The sequence below is a fragment of the Fukomys damarensis genome, unplaced genomic scaffold, assembly GCF_012274545.1.
Source record: "Fukomys damarensis isolate Sample0158 unplaced genomic scaffold, DMR_v1.0_HiC HiC_scaffold_2, whole genome shotgun sequence".
In the NCBI taxonomy this organism is placed as follows: domain Eukaryota; kingdom Metazoa; phylum Chordata; class Mammalia; order Rodentia; family Bathyergidae; genus Fukomys; species Fukomys damarensis.
Window position 1 is genome coordinate 31,941,306 of NW_022900914.1, and position 14,530 is coordinate 31,955,835.

At 41.1% G+C, this 14,530-nt stretch overlaps 1 protein-coding gene across 1 annotated transcript in view; it reads left to right on the forward strand.

Annotated features, from left to right (window-relative positions):
- The first annotated feature begins 2,961 nt into the window (after positions 1-2,961).
- The window catches only part of Acyp2 (acylphosphatase 2), a 227,515-nt gene continuing 215,946 nt past the window's right edge, over positions 2,962-14,530 (forward strand). Inside the window, exon 1 of the mRNA XM_033764005.1 lies at positions 2,962-2,989. The gene's annotated coding sequence lies outside the window, so the exon portion shown is untranslated. The remainder of the gene's footprint in view (positions 2,990-14,530) is intronic.

Consider the following 14,530-nt stretch of genomic DNA (forward strand, 5'->3'; position numbering starts at 1 on the left):
AAATGTGGAGGTAAGGCCAAGGAAAGGCATTTTCTTCCTTTTTGATAGAATAGTCCCTATTAGCTACTTGCTTTTACTATAATTAAATGTAATCTTGGTAGTACTTGTTCTTCTAAAATTTCTGAAGTTGAGAACACATTTAAAAAATGTAAATGGATTTTGAAAAAAGATTTAATGAACTATGAAGTATGTTATGATTAATCTTTGTGGAAATATTTGCCATGCTGTAATTAAAAAAAAAAAACTCTCCAAGAAGTAAGTCAGCTGGGCACAGTGGCACATGCCTATTGTCCCAGGACTATCTGAAGTTTGAGGATGCCCCAGGCAATTTAGCAAGACCATGTCTCAAAATAAAAAATAAAAGAGACTGGGCAATGTAGCTCAGGGTAAAGGCTTTGCGTTCAGTCTCTAGTACCACTCCCCAAAAAGAAGGAAGAAAACTGTTTAATAGTAAGGTAGAAAAATTGTCCCTGTAATGTAGAAAGGCAGGTTCTGCATTTGCATGGGAAGATCAAGTTGATCTTCTAAGTCTCTTAAAACATTCATTGGTGATGTAGCTCAATGGGAGAGTGCTTCCCTAGAAGGAGTTTGATCCCCAGGATGACAAAAACAAAAACAAAAAACCCAAGAGAAAATATTTTAGCCTTGAATTTCACTCCATCATTTAGATCCCTAGAAATAATCTGATAAATGTGTTGTGATTTTTGGGGGGGACAGTGCTGAGGATCAAACTTAGGGCCTCACCCACACTCAGTGCTTTATCGCTGAGCTTCAGGCCCATCCATCTCAATTCCCCATAAATTTATATTTTATTTAATTTTTCATTGTGGTAAAGTCTACATAACAAAGTTTACTATTTCAACTTTTGTTTTCTCTTTGGTATTGGGGATCGATCCCGTGCTTTGCATATGCTATACACGGGCTCTATTACTGAGCTACCCCTACCCCTGACCAGTATTTAGTGTACAGTTCAGCACCATTAAGTACATTCACATATTTTGTGTTTAAAAATATTTTTTTTCCAATACCAGGGATTGAACTCAGGACCTTGTGCTGGTGAGGCAGGTGCAGTGCCACTGAGCTAAATGCCCCACCTTAGCTCATGTGTTTTAAAAAAGGCTTTAAGTGCCTAAATTTGCAAAGCTGTTGCCAAATTGTAAATAGTTGAGTCACTAACAAAAGATCATTGTCCACAACATCATAGGTAAAGAACTTGAATAACTCATCTGAATGCAGGTGACTCCTTTTTAAAAAATCTGACATCTCAATGTTTCTGTATTTGTCCTAGTAACCAAGTCAGGTAGGAATTGCTGTATAAATAAGAAAGCCAAACTGGCCTTGGTGGCACACACCTATAATCCCAGCTACACAGGAGGCAGAGGCAGGACAATTGGAGGTTGGAGGACAGCCTAGGCAATTCAGCTAGACCTTGTCTCAAATAAAAAGAAATGTCACCCCCCACCCTGGTACTGGGGATCAAACTCAGGACCTGCAAGGCAGACATAATCAAAGATTTTTAAAAAGGGGTTGAGAAGTAACTTAGAGGTAGAGTGCTTGCATAGCATGTGCAAGGCTCCTGAGTTCAATCCCCAGTATTGAAAAAAGAAGAAAAGAAAGCTAAATATGGAGATTTGTCCAAAAAATTACTAATGTAGCAAACAGATTAAAAGGTGTATTTTAATTGTTTTTCAATATAAAAAAGAGTGGCTATGAGATAACTAGCTTTTCTTGAAGGAGGTAATTCCCCCCCCATAAATTATCTGTGAGGAATACTAAAATTAAATATTGGTCATAAGAATTCTATTACCTATAATATTAATACTGATAATAAAAATAGCTTACTTTTGCATTCTGTTATTTAAAAGGCATTTTGACATAGATTGTCCAGTTTCATGCCACAAAAATCCTTGTGAATTAGGGAGAAAAAAATTTTTCCCTTATTTTATTTATTTATTGGTTTTTTGAGACGGTCTCACTATGTAGTGGAGACTGACCTGGAACTCACTATATAGCCCAGGCTGGTCTTGAACTCAGCGATCGATTCTCCTGCCTTGGCCTGGTGAGTGCTGAGATTACAGGTGTGCACCACCACACCCAGCTTTTTCTCCTTGTTTTTGTTTTTTTTCGGGGGGGGGTACTGGGAATTGAACTCAGGTCCTTACACTTGCGAGGCAGGTGGCGAAACCACTGAACTACATCTCCGGCCCTTTTTTCCTTGTTTTAAAAATGGAAAAATAGAGCCCAGTGTGGTGATGCACACCTGTAATCCCAGCACTTGGGAGGCTGAGGCAGGAGGATCGCTGTGAGTTTGAGACCAGCCTGGGCTACATAGTTAGTTCCAGGTCAAGTCTCAATTACATAGTGAGACCCTGTCTCAAAAACCAAAAAAAAAAAGGAAAAATAGGGAGGCTAAGAGAAGTTAACTGATTTTCCTAAGTACAGAAGTTAAGATATAGCAGGTTAAATTGGAACCCTGGTGCATCTGACTCCATCCAGGCCTACGCTGGCAGTGAGAGCAAAGCTCCTAGCTGTCCAATTATGAGTGTAATTCTAAAGTCAGGCAGAGAGCACAAACTGAAATTAATTATACATTTTATAATCGACATTGTGATAAATACACAGCAGTATAATGTAGATACGCTGGCTCCTCATAGATGTAGTGTAGATATTATTTCTCTCTCTCTCTCTCTTTTTTTTTTGGTATTGGGGATCAAACTCAGGTCCTTGCGCTTGCAAGGCAGGCGGTGGAACCGCTGAGCTAAATCCCCGGCCCAGATGTTACTTCTCTTATAGGCATAGAAACTGAAGTGCAAATAAGTTAAGCACATTATCTAAAGCAAAATCCTTCTGATTCCAAAATGCATGCTTTTTCTGGATTGATACAGCTGACTTCAAGAGAGATATCCAGATTGAAAGATTCTTCAGGGAGCAAGAAAAAGAGCTGGTCCCTTCCTTCTGTCAGCTTGAACGTAAGACTGCCTTGACAAAGGTTAGTGATGGAACCTGGTAAGCACTTGTGGAATGACGGGCCACTACCCAGGCTGGACATCCTGAGCTTATTGACCTATAGGCTGCACTTAGCACTTGTGGCCTAGCGACATGGGCAGTGCTTCTGACATCACTGCCCGTCGTTACCAGCTGAAGGCCTGGAGCTCACTGTACTTCGTGCGAGTCAGTATTAGGAGGCCAAGGGGTCTGTTCTGGAAGCCAGGAGACAAAGTGAAGGCGAAGTCTGGAAAGAAACAGAAATAAGCCTTCCTTTTTCGTTTCCCCTTGATACCATGCAGGCAGCAGGCCACCCTAGGGTGGGTCTTCCATCTTCGGTAAATCCTCTGAACCACACTGATCCAATTCAGTTGGGTGTTTCTTACTCAAGTGAACACAACCAGTTAACTGTCATAAGGATACCATTCAAGTAAAATAATTTCTTATTGCCCTTGTTGCACCTTAAGACCCTAATGTTAGGTGAAATAAATCAGACACAGAAGCTTAAATGTCACATGGTTTCTGTTGTATGAGAACCTCAAAGTATAAATAAAGAGAAAAATAAAAGATAATAGGAAGTAGGAAGACTGCTCTTTCTCGAAGAGGAAAGGGATCAGGAGATGAATGGAGTAGGGAGAAAAGGAAAGGAAAGGAATAAAGGAATGGGTGGGGATTTGGCTCAGTGGTTCTGGCAACTGCCTCGCAAGCGCAAGGACTTGAGTTCAATCCCCAGTCCCCCCCGCAAAAGGAATCAGGGTTTATCACGTACCAACACCCCAGAAGGCAGGTAAACATGTGCCACAAACATGTACTTAGAAAGGAAATGATCTGAGAAGACTTTCTTCTCTTTCCTCCTCACCTTTTCCTTCTTCCTCTCCTTCCCCTGCCCGCTTCCTTCTCCTCCTTCTGTGATAAAAGGGCTTGAATCCAGAGCCTTGTGCATGCTGGACAAGCACTCTGCAACTAAAGTACACCCTCAACTCTTTCATTTTCGAGACAGGGTCTCTAAGTTTCTCAGGCTGTGATTGCGATTCTCCTGCATCAGCCTCCTGAATGGCTAGGATTACAGGCATGTTCCACGCCAAGCAGAAATCGTATGTTTTATACACAGGTTTGTCAACATCTATAATCCAATGTAAAGTTTATCATTTCATTGGTAATGGCACATGCTCATTGAATTTAAGAAGAGTACAGGGACTGGTGGCATAGCTCAGTGGTAGAGCACTTACCTAGCATAGGCAAGGTCTTGGGCTCTTATCTCCAGTGTCACAAAAATAAATAAACATAAATTTTAAAAAAGCAGCATAAACCGGGCCTGTAGTTCCAGCACTCAGGAGGCTGAGGCAGGAAGATTGCTGTGAGATCCAGGCCACCCTGGGCTACATAGTGTGTTCAAGGCCAGCATGAACTGCATCGCAAGACCCTGTCTCAAAAAAAACCAAAAACTTATATTTAAATTATTATTTTTTGGTCTGGGATGGAACTTGGGACCTGGTGCTTGCAAGGAAAAATTATTTTTTTCTTGTGCTAAGAATGTGTTCTTGAAATCTAAGTGGTTAAATAAACAGAATTCTTAGGGCTGGGGTTTTAGCTCAGTGGCACTGTACCTGCCTCACAAGCTCAGGGTCCTGAGTTTGATCCCTGATATTGCAAAAAAAAAACCCAAAACAAAACAAAACACAATTCTTTGGTTGAATGGTATCCCTCCCTGTGTTTATGTATATTTTTAGTGATGGCGCTAAAGTTATTGCGATAACTTTGTAACTTGACCCTAGACTAGTTCTGATTTCAAGTTAATTCTTATTTTCCTGATAAAATGTTTTCTGCTCATTTTGGTTCAGGCTTTTATTTAGGAAATAGTAAGCATAATGCATGTTGTGCCTGAAGGCTTATTAGTTGCCAGCTATAAAGTGTACTTTAAAAAGTTCTATTACCTATTGATTTCTGCACTAAGAATTTTAAAAAGTAATTTTCCAGGGCTGGGGATTTAGCTCACTGGTTCCACAAGTGCAAGGTCCTGAGTTCGCTCCCTGGTAGCAAAAAAAAAAAAAAAAAAAAGTGATTTGCTGAAACCTTCCTTACAGTAAAAAAACCAACCTCATTTGCAAAATTAAATGATTATAGCTCTTATCCAAGTGATTCATGTAAAATAGCTTTTGAGTATGCCTCTCCACCAAGTACTTGGGTTGGTAAGAGGGGATTTGAATTTTTACTTGAACAGTAAACTAGACTACCTAAATTTATTTCTTTTCCTTTCTTTTTTAGTTTTTCGAGACAGGGTCTCCCTAAGTAGTTTAGACTGGCTTGGAAATCACTATGTAGCCCCTGCTGAACTTGAACTAGCAGTGATCCTCCTGCCTCAGCCTCCTAAGTGGGATCACATCTGGTGTCTTCCTCTTTTGTTCCTGTTTTTTGAGACAAGGTTGTGCTAGTTAATCCAGGCTAGCCTCAAACTCACAGTCCTCCTGTCTCAGCATCCCAAATGTTGGGATTACAGACATTAGCCACCAAAATGACTTAGACTGATTACTTATTGAGATAACTTTGTAACCTGACCCTGGGGATTTCCTGTGATTAATTTTTATTCATATAATGAACATTGAGCCTATGATTGATTAATTCTATGAAAGTTGTTTACTGTTATGTACATACTAAAAGATTGACAGAATGTTTTGTGTACCAGAAAAGTATATTTAGCCACACATTGTGGTGCATACCTGTAATCTATGCATTCTGGGAAGCTGGGGCAGGAGGATCACAAGTTTGAACTCAGCCTGAGCAACTTAGCAATTAAGACCCTGTATCAAAATAAAAAATAAAAGAGGGCTACGAATGTAGCTCAGTGCACAGGCTTTGGGTGCATTTCCTAGAACTACAAACAAAAACAAAAACATCATTGTATTAGATACAAACTATACATATTTACTATAGATTATTGGGTTGTAATTTATAAGCTTTTTTACCATAACACACACACACACACACACACACACAGACATGTTTGTTGTTAATAAAATATATACAACACTGTTGTGCTGTTTATAGAATATAAAATATTTAGCATAGCATAAAATGTGGAAATTAACTCAGATGAGGATTCAAAGCAGAGGAGGCCCTGGGTGACACACAGGAGGTTAGCTTTTAGTGAGGATTGAGTGCTATCCACACCCAGGCTGAGCAGAGCAAGTGAGGACTGCACCAGCACAGAGGTGGGTGGCGGTGTCAAAAAATTCTGAGACAGAGTCTTGCTAAATTGTTCAGGGTAGCTTTGAACTTACAGTCCTCCTGCCTCAGCCTCCTGAGTATATGGAAATATAGACATTCGCCAACACACCCTGCCAAGGGGAGACTTTTCATTTGGTGCCAAACAGGTATAGTAAAATAAATGTGGTAAATTAACATGTATAAAACAAAATTTTCTTGTTTGATTTATTTGATAATTTCCAATTTTCACTGTCTAGATACCCTGTTGCTCAGATGTTGGTCACTGTGGAATACCGTAGTTTCCTCTATTGTTCATTGTTTTTAACTTTTGATTTCTTTCATTTTGTCTTCTAACCCTTTTTTATTTATTTATTTTTTGTTTCTTTTTTTTTTTTTTTTTTGAGACAGGGTTTCATATGTAGTTGAGACTGACCTGAAACTCACTATGTAGCCCAGGCTTGTCTAGAACTCACAGCAATCCTCCTGCCTCAGCCTCCTGAGTGCTGGGATTACAGGCGTGTGCCACCAAACCTGGCACTGTCTTCTAACCCTTTTATTGAGATTTGTTTGTTTGTTTCATGATCTTGTTTTGATCTTTGCATTGTCTTAGTTTTCTTTGGGATTAACTGCTGATATTGGAGGCTTTGATCAAATATTTTATAGTTTTGGGTTATCTGCTTATATTTTAAATATTTGATATATTAATTTTCTCTAGAGGTACATAGAGCATACCGATTAATCTGTTTGAATATATTTTATATTTACATTACTGGATTTTATCAGATTCTCTGTCCACCTACATCTATGAGGCAGGAAGCCTGCATCTCACACACAGAAGCACTGATGCCCCCCAGTCCTCAGCCTCTCAGTGACCAGGATAGAATGGCTGGCTGCCTCTTGGTCTCCACCTCTTGGAAGGCTGAGGTCTTGCTTCATTTGCTTAACAAGGTCAGTTATAGGGCTGAGGACTTAGCTCAGTGGTTCTTTTGCTTGCCTTGTAAGCATAAGGACCCGAGTTCGATCCCCAGTACCAAAAAATCAAAAAACCAAACAAAAAAAGGTCAATTATAATTTTTCCATCTGTTTCATAGTTTTCAAAGCTTTGTGGTTTGTTTGGTTTGCTGATGCTGATGTTCATGTCCTATGTGTACTTTTGGGATTAAAAACCATTTGTGTCTGTGTGTGTGTGTGTGTGTGTGTGTGTGTGTGTGTGTGTTTTTGTGTGAAATTTCAGGGGAAAAAATAATAGACAAGCACATTTAATTTACCATATTTAACTGAAAGTTCCTCTTCTTCTTTTTTGCAATCTGACTCATGGACACGAAGATGCCTTTTATGCCTTTTATATTAAGTTAATTACAATGGGTTGCTGTCAACTGACCACTATCATTTTCCTCTTTCCTCTGGTAAAAACACTTATCTCACTGCTTTGGGCAAACCAGCCTTTCTCCTAATCTGTGTGGTTCTGGGGGGCTGCCAGTCACAAGCCTCAGCCCTCTGACCACAGAGCGGGCAAGGACTGTAACCTGGAAAAGGGATCCCTGTCACGGTAGTGTGACTGCTGAGCAGAGGCAAATGGAGACCAAGGCGCTGATGGTCCTAGGTTTTCTTACCAGGGAACCTCAGAGGGTCAACCTGTAATCATACTGGCCTGGGTCCTTTATTGGACATACTGGAAATCAACTCTGATTAGTTTTACCAGGAAAGGATCTATTGGGAACACATCAGGTAGTTCATGGAAGTTGTGAGAAAGTTGTAGAATCAGGCTCAGAAAATAGTTACCAACTATGTTAGTGTCCTACTTTTGTAACAAATTACCATGAATGTGGCTTAAAACAACACACACACACACACACACACACACACACACACACACTCGCGCACACACAGTTCTAGATGCCTGAAGTGTGAAATCTAGGTCAGTTCTTTCTGAAGGCTTCAGTGAAGAATTTGTTTCTTTGCTTTTTCCACTTGTAGAGGCTGCCTGTTTTGGTTTGGATCTTAAATGTCCCCAGAAGACTCTTGGGTTGAAGATTAATGGTGTCCTCTGGAGGTGGTGGAACCTTTAGGAGGTGACACCTATTGAAGGAAGTTAGGTCATGGGCGGTGTGCCCTCGAAGGGGGTATTGATACCCCAATCTCTACCGCCACCCCAAGGTGAGCAGTTTCTGCTGCCGTGTCCTCCCCACCATGATGCAGAAGCCCAAAGGCAGTGTGGGCTAAGTGACCGTGGATTGAAGTCTCTGAAATCATGAGCCAAAATAAATCTTTTCCTGTAAATTAATTCTCTCAGGTATTTTTGTTGCAGTAATGAAAACCTGACTAACAGGCTGCCCTTCTTTGCTGAAAAGCCTTAATTTAATCACACCTTCAAAGCCCATTTTACCATGTGAGGAAACATGTTCACAGGTTCCTGGAAGTTTTTTGAGACAGGGTCTCCCTGTGTAGTTGAGATTGGCCTGGAACTCACTATGTAGCCCAAGCTGGTCTCAAACTCACAGAGGTCCTCCTGCCTCAGTCTCCTAAGTGCTGGGATTACAGGCGTGTGCCACCACACCTGGCTCAAGGTTCGTGGAGTATTGTGGGGAGCTATTCTCCAGTGTACCACCCCAAAGAAGGCTAAGCAGCCAAGTGTGCAGAGGGATTACAGCAGGACATAGTCCTAAAGTCCTCATGCTGCAAGTTTGAATGTGCACAGACTTGCTGTCACTGAGACCAGCAGCTATTCTGATACCTTTCTATCTAAGTAGGGCATTGAGCATTAGTTTGTAACCCAATATCCATGTGCTTGTCTTCTTTAGTAATAGAATTTTCAATTGGTCCCAGAATAAACACTTTACTTCCCAGCTTTCCTGCAGTTAGGCACAGCCATGTGACTAAGTTTTGGCCCGTGAAATCTAAATGGAATTGTCTTGTGGAAGTACCTGTGAACTTTCCCAAAAAGATACAACACAGAGCTGAGTGTGGTGGTGCTTGCCTGTATTCTCAGCACTGTGGGAGGCAGAGGCAGGAGAGTTGCAAGTTCAAGCCCAGCCTGGGCAATTTACAACAAAATGAGACCCTGTTTTGAAATTTTAATAAAAGAGGGCTGGGATGTAGTTCAGTGTAAAGGCCCTGGGTTTAATCTCCAGAACCACAACACATACACATGCACACATTTATGCACACACACAGTTTTCCCTCTATATCTGCAGATTCACACAACTGTGGATCAAAACTATTAGGAGAAAAGTGCTTCTGTGCTGACCTTATATAGACTTTTTTGTATTGTTTTATTCTCTAAACAATACAACATGACAACTATTTAAGTAGCCTTTACTGTGCTTTCTTGGTAAGCACTCTACCGTTACATATCATTTAAAGCATATACCTAAGTTATACACAAACCTACGCTTTCCCACAGGAGACTTGAGCTCCCACAGATTTTGACAGCCGGGGGTACCTGGAATCAGTCTCCTGCAGACGCTACTGCAGATACATGGCCTTTGCTGCTGTCAAGGTTTACATCTAGATATTCCCAAGAGCCTCATTTGGTCTGAGGCCCCGCCCCTGGAAGGTGACTGGGATATGGAGGGGGCACAAGAGATGACTTGCTGTTAGGAGGTGGGGCCTGGCTGAAACAAAAGGTCACTGGGGGTGTGACCCTAAAGGGTTTCTCTTCTGGCTCCTCCTTTCTTTCTCTGCTTCCCTGCTACTACGATGTGAACAATTTTTCTCCACTCAGGACTTTCCACTGACCCTGCAAGGATAAATACTTCCAAAAACTTGAGCCAAAATAAATCTCTTTTAAATCGGGTATTTTGTCCCAGCAAAGAGGAAAGTGTCTGAGACAGCTGTATTTTTCATCCAGTTTCGTATTCTGTTGCCATCTTAGACCTAGGAACCAGAGCCACGTCCTAAGGGAGGTGGAGCTGAAGCAGAAGGAGCCTCTGTCTCTGGGGACTTCACTGCACTGTGCCAGCCGTATCTGCTCTGTCCTTCTCATCCCAGGTGCAGTGTGTGTGAAAGAGAATTAAAATTCTATCTTGTTTAAGCCACTTTTCTTTTGGGTTTCCTATTCTGTTTACTGGAATTTAATCCTAAATGATACCCTGAGGGTTGCTTGTTCAGCTATTCCTTCAGTAGGGTGAGCTGCTCCACTATCTTTTCCACAAACTTTTTTTTTTTTTTTTTTTTTAATTAGAAGGATTCTGTTTCTAGGGCTGCCACAAAGAATTGCACCAATCAAAAGAAAGTTTAGAATGTCAGTGTCACAACGATTACCATCATGGTCAGAAAACTGATGACTGAATCCTTCAGCCTAGCAATTCTCAACAGAAGAGACATTATATACCCTGTGGCATTTTGGAAACTTGAAGACCCATTCTGGTTTGGTAAAATGATTGGAGTACACTACTGGCATTGAATGAAAAGGGGCCAGAGATGCTAGATGTTTTGCAGTTTGTACATGACAAACTTGTTATATATCAAAAACGTCAAAAATTTGTTTGTGGATTAAGTTTTTTTATTGTCATTGCTGTTTTCTGTAATAGAGATTGAACCCAGGGCTTTAAACCTGCTAGGCAAACATTCAAGCACTGAGCTATAGTCCCAGAACATTAAAATTATTTGTGTGAGTGTGTGTTTTTGAGACAGGCTCTCACTGTGTAGCCCAGGCTGGCCTTGAAGTTGTAGCAATCCGCCTGCCTCAGCCTGCCAAGTGCTGGGATTATAGGTGTGCAGCACTCCACCAGAATGTGATATTTATTGAAAATGTATTTTACTCATTCTTTATTTACATATTTAAATCATTATGTTGGTTTTAAAATGTTTTGTGTAAGTTTCCTTATTTATGAGTTCTATTTCAGGATAGTAAAAGATATTGCAAAATACTTTATAAAAATGGAGCATTGGCCTGATAGAGCCCTAGCCAGTAAATGTAAGCACAGTCTACATGGCTACATGAATGTCTATATTCCCATAGGCAGTCCAAATTCTTTGGACCAGAGTGGAGCTTGGGCTTCACTCACTTGGTAGAATTCAGTGGTGTCTCTAAAATGTCTTCTGTTAGCCCCAATTGCCTTGACTCTCACCTGATCATGGAGGTGGATTTTTTTGTATCTGGTTTAAAACATCAGCCATTTCTTCTTTTCTTCCTTCTCCTCCTCCTTCTCTGCCTTCTCCTTTTTGAGACAGGGTCTCATTATATGGTTCAGGCTGGCCTTGAACTCAACTATGGTGGTTTTTGGTTTTGGTTTTTTCCAGTACTGGAAATCAAACTCAGGCCTTGTGCTTGCCAGACAGGTACAGCACCACTGACCTACATCCCCAGCCCATGAACTCACTAAGTATCCCAGGCTGGCCTCAAACTCACAGCAATCCTCCTGCCTCAGTCTCCCAAGTGCTGGGATTACAGGCGTGTGCTACCACGCCCGGCTCACATCAGCCTTTTCTGTGGCTCTCGGTTTTATTCCCACTGTGACTCTGGAAATTAGTATTTTTAGATGCTGATACCAGATAAACCAACATAGAAAAAGTAAATCTGGTTCTACTTTCACTTCCTGTACAGGATATCATTAGCATATTTTCTATATGAATAGAGATTGTCGTGTATCATGTGTCATTCACCATATGGCATTATGTCTGTTTCAAGACATACTTTAGCACAGCACAAAGTCAAAGAGGTTTAGATTGAAATGTTTATTGTACATTGTGGTTCAGACTTTCTGATTATCGTGAAACCTAAGTTAGCTTTTTACCTGTACACTGGAATGAGCTCCCAATAAACTAACTAGAAAAGTTAACTGGGCAAAAGAAACTTTGGATTTAGCAATTTACTAAAATCTTGTCTCAAAATAAAAAGGGCTGGGAAAATAGCTGTGTGAAGTCTCTGGGTTCAATCCCTAGTGTGACACAGGGAGAGAAAAAGAAGCGGGATCCATGGGAGGACTTTTAATTCATCCTAATCAGGTTCTCAGAGACGCTGCAATTGAATGACATTTTATTTTATTATTTGTTTTTTCAGTATGGGATTTGAACTCAGGGCTCTACCTGAGCTACATCGGAGTTACCACTGAGCTACATCCCCATCTTTTTTCATTTTATTTTAAGACAGGATCTCATTAAGTTGTCCAACCTGGCCTCAAATGGGATTCTCCTGTCTCAGCCTCCTCAGTAGTTGGGATTATACACATGTACCACCACACCCAACCGAAGTCCATTTTGATGGGTAGACACAAAGAAAACTGAGAAATAACCTGGTTTTCAAGAAAACAGGAAAGCATTTTTTCTTTATTCTAGCTATCAAAGACCCCAAAATTATACTACCTCTTAAAACTTTATCAAATGGTGCAATCATTATACATCACAAATTATGATAAAATCACAAATTAATTTTTGTAAGATAGGTCATACTATGTTGCCTGCCTGGACTCAAAGTTGTGATGATCCTCTCATCTTGGCCTCTTCAGTAGCTGGGAGTACAGGTGTATGACCCTGAATCTGGTGGGAATTAAACTATTTAGGAGCTGGGCAGGCCATACCTCAGTAGTAGAGAGCTTAAATAGCATGATTGGTTCAATCCCCAACACCCAAACAAAAACACCATAAATCTATTTAAAGCATAGTCTCCCATGTTCCACATATCTTCATTACATCAAAAACGTCGACTGAGGCCTTTCACTGTACCAGTTATGTTGGCTCCTGCAGAAACACTGGTAAGAAAAGACAGATGCAAATAGTGAGAGAGCCAATAGACAGAAGGAGAGGGGAGGGAGAGGAGAGGAAAGGGAAGTGAAAAGGATTAAGCTGTGTTTGTATACTACGTGTACACAAGCTTTCCATGATGAATGTAAGCATCATGTATTGCAAACATGTACTAATAAAAATTTTTTTAAAAGACATACAATCCTTGATCTCAAAGAATTTACAATCTACTAATAGAAAATAATTTTAAATCTGGGTATCATGTCATACACCTGTGGTCCCAGCTACTCAGGAAGCTAAAGCAGTAGGATTTGCAATTTGTATCCGTTTTTTTGGGAGACAGGTCCTCGCCGTGCAGTTCAACCTTGAACTCACTATGTAGCCCAGGCTGGTTTCAAACTTGCAGTGATCAGGAAGATTGTAAATTTGAAGCCAGTATGGGCAACTTAGACCCTGTTGTAAAATTAAAAAAAAAAAAAAAAGTCTGAGAATATAGCTCAGTACTCCCTGGGTTTAATCCCTAGTATCACACACACACATTTTTAAAAACCACTTATGATGGTAAAATTCCTGAAAGAATTAAGTACTGTTAAGAAAGAGGACTTAAAACAAAGGACCCTGGCCACTCTGGATTCATTTCCGATACAGCTTCCATGCCTACACCGGTCTTTCCTCAACCCCGCTCTGTCCCTCTGCTCCCAGGCTGGGTTTGCCAAGGAGAGGCATGTGCAAGAGATGGAGGGTAGGAGCAAAGTGTGATCGGAATGCTCTTTCCCTCCTTTGCCAGGATGTAGACGGAGTTCTGCGCTACAGCCTACAGCTATTTTCTCTGGATCCAGGAACCGTCTCCTTACTCCGTTAGGTGAGGGTGATGAGAGCTTCCTGTGTTGCTAGCTCATGGTGCTTCACACAGTTGACTGGTTTCCTTCACAGTGTCCACACCTAGAAAATGGATCTCTGCTTGGATTCCCCTGGACACACCATCCTTTTCTTGGCAGTACGCCGACACTGTGTAGACTGGGAGCAGGGAGGGGGTGCATGGGGTGGTGACAGGAACACTGCAGTCAGAGGGAAGAGCCTTATAGGGTAGGTGTCTCAGGGAAGGACCACATAGTTGGAATGTAGAGATGGAGGGGACAAGATACATGCTGGGGGTTGGGGATGGGCTGGAGCAAAGGGCCAAATCATAGACCATGTGTAGCATGTGATTTCTCCTTCCCTTTCTCTTCCTCCTCCTCTTGTCTCTTTTCTTTTTTTCCTATTTGAGGAACTCAGCATTTGAAGTACCTCTTGTTTGGAGAATTCCCTGCTGTATCAGTCTTGGTGGGAGGACAACTGGTCTCTCATAGCAACTCAGCACCCTAGTGATGAGGAGTGGGCACATGACCTTCCCTCAGCCAATCAAGTGTGCCCACCTAATCTTTGGATCGGGACAGAAGCACAACAAGAAATTCTCACAGGATACACTTGAGTAAATACGAAATAGTTTCTCTGGTGTGAAAAATTAAAAGTGTAAATAAGGTTCAAATGGTATAATTGGGAGTGTGAAAATGGCTAAAGGGGAAGTGGGGAGGGGAGGAGAGGGGAAAGGAAATGAAAAAGAAAAAAATGTGAAAAAATGGAAACAAAGTCTATAAATGGGGAAGAGAGGAGGGGG